Source organism: Pteropus vampyrus, unplaced genomic scaffold (assembly GCF_000151845.1).
Source record: "Pteropus vampyrus isolate Shadow unplaced genomic scaffold, Pvam_2.0 Scaffold40, whole genome shotgun sequence".
Lineage (NCBI taxonomy): Eukaryota > Metazoa > Chordata > Mammalia > Chiroptera > Pteropodidae > Pteropus > Pteropus vampyrus.
Window position 1 is genome coordinate 8,301,270 of NW_011888821.1, and position 3,016 is coordinate 8,304,285.

Genomic DNA, 3,016 nt, shown 5'->3' on the forward strand with positions numbered 1-3,016 from the left:
GTAGTTTCTCTCCCCCACCAACTCTCTCCTTGAGATAATAAAATGGCTGGGGTAGTTCCTGTTTCATGATACATCATCTGAAGAAAATGTGCGTGTCTCTGTTGACATTTCCCCCTTAAGTTCTGGGGTTCTCTCTCTCTCTCTCTCTCTCTCTCTCTCTCTCTATCTCTCTCTCTCTCTCTCATTGGCCCAAACTGGGTCACGTATTCAACTCTGAACCAATCACTGTAGCCAGGAAGCTGGGACACGGTGATTGGCTCAAGCCTATCAGAGTCCATCCCTGTAGCTGGGGGACAGGCTAGCTGGGGTTCATTCTCTCCAAACAGTAAAACTGAGAAAGGAGGAAGGACAAATTCCCTAACGAAAGAGTAAGACGCTGGATGTCAGCGTGGTAGCCCATGAAAATATATATATATATATATATATCTCGCATATATATATGTATGTCAAAGGTTATTTACTGTTCTACGTGTTTGTCTTGTTAGGCTGTAACTCCCCTGGTGTGGGCTGTTAAGTGTTTAATGACTGGCTCTCTGGAGAAAGTTTATTATAAATTTTTCTCATGCGGAAGATCTGCAGCACAGAACTTACACATGAAAACAAAATATACACTGTTCTTTACCACGCAGCCAGCCGATTCTCGCAGAATGCCGTCTTGATTTCCGCGGGATTCGTGCCTCTACAGCTGACGTTCGGTTGCAATTCAACCATGACTTGACAGAAATCAGGCCACAGATAAACACCTGATTCCAAGCACGGTTCCAACACGAACGTTGGTTGATCTTTCTTTCCATTTATGTTGATGAATAAGGTGGACGTGAAACACGAAAGACAGATGTGTCGAAATGTCACTCATTCGCTTTGCCGAATCAGATCATCGTTTTCAAATACCGGAACAAAATTTCATCAAGTTTCCATGCTCGCCACAGATATGACGCACTTCAATTTAATTGGCATTAACGTATTCTCCATTAATTTTTAATTCTAGACAATCAACAGAACAATAAATCAGGCCTTGATCTGTAGCGTTTCCAGTTTATGTGGATGAAATATTCCCACCGTGGCCCAGTTTCATTCTCTACCAATGCAAAATCACTAAACGCAGAATCAGGAAGGGGCATGGCGTGACCCATCCTGGGAACCCTACCACACGAATATAACAGACAAATAACTTTAGCATAGTTAATGAAATGTAGTGGAATAATCAGTAAGTGATGAGTTTTTAGTATTTATTACTTTTATTAATGATATAGTTTATTTAATGATAAGTTCACGTAATTTAATTTTTAGTAATAGCGGTGTTTAACAGCCAGATTGTGAAATACCCGAGAATTTAACAGCTGGCTCTTAGGACCCCACTGGAGCCAGGTCCAGCACATCACTGCCTCTCCCCTACGATCCCCTCCCCAAATAATCATTATTCGACCACAGGACCTTGTAAGAATGGATCGTGCTAGAAATCAAAGATGGGTCACTTTGCATACAGTGAAACACATTCAAAAGTAGAGATGACACTCGCTTTGGTAAGGTAAGAGGACTCAGAAACAAACTGAATGGGAACAGGAATTGAGCTCCCAGAGACGAACCTGAGGCTATAAGTACCCACCCCTCCCCTCTGGGGACTTGCTGAAATCTTGGGAAAGGCTGTGTCTGTCCACTGGCTAGAGCATGGGCCGTTCTGGGTAATGTGACACATCTTCCGGGACCAGCTAATGTCTGGGGCATGTATACGCACACACAGACACGCACACATATATTCATATAATGGTTATTATTAAACTGGAATCCAGAATTACACCAATTTTCAGATAAATGCGATTTCACACACATCTCCCTGTGGGAACCGCCTCGGCTGGAAGCTCCAATCTCTCACAGGCATCTTTTATTCTTCTCTGCTACTGGGGACACCCAGTGCGTTTCTCTTCCCTGAAAGCCTGTCTTTTTCAGCCGGTCTTGACGTTTTCATCGGATGATGCCCGTGCCCGGCTCGTCATCACAGTCTCCCTGGAGGCATTTCAAAAACACAGATTCCCAGATGCCAATCTTAGATGTTCTCATTCAGAAGACGGGGCCTCGAAATTGAGAATCTGGATTCCGAAGACCCGACCCAGGTGACTCGGCCGCATGTGGCAGAGACGCTGCAGGATGGGTCTGGGGTCTAGGTGCGAGGCCCCCTCCTGGGGAGACTTGGCAGGCCACGTCTCCCGAGACAGTTCATCTTTCAAACGCTGACGCCGGCGGTCAGGGCAGTGCTGTGCGCCATCCCGGGGCCAGGACCCGCATATTCTTGTAGGAGAGGCGGCCCTCCCCTCCCTGATGTCGGTCCAGCCCCGTCTGCATGGCGGGCTTCCGTCTGACAGGGAGAAAGAACCGAGCTCCCTTTTTGCAGTGAGATGTCCTGATTGCAATCATCTTTTGAAGTTTTTCTCTACTAAGGAAAACCTTGACCCCTGTCTCGCTTGCCTGGACTGGAGGGTCTCTGTGAGTCAGACTTCCTCCTAGGTGGAGAAAACTTGAGGCAAACTTCTGAATCGGTTCAAAAAAATTATTATTAACCTGCCTCATGGAATACGCCATGCTCCGACCGAATGCAGGAAGAGGAGGGGGAGCCCCACGTATCTAATTTAACACCGGAAAATTCCCGGGGATGATTTTACCATAGAAAGAAGACATATTGAGGGTTGTAAGAAAAGGTTTCATAAAAAAACGTAAATGGAAAGGCCATAAAATTCAAATGAAGCTCATTCCCCAGGTTATAACAAGCCTCTGTGCGCAGACCTTGTTAATAGCTTTTTTTTAAAAAAATAATTTTATAGTAGCTTCTATTTTTTTCTGCAGGTGTAATTAGAGCTTAATTAATCCCCCTCCAAAGGGGAAAAAGAGGACAAAATGGTATTTGATCTGAGACATGTCGAACTGGCAAAGCAATTAGGATCAGCAAGTGACTTTCTGTTACCTTTTTCCCTAGCTAGGTCTTCTGGGAGGCAGATGGCTTTGGATAGAAGCACCCAGTGTC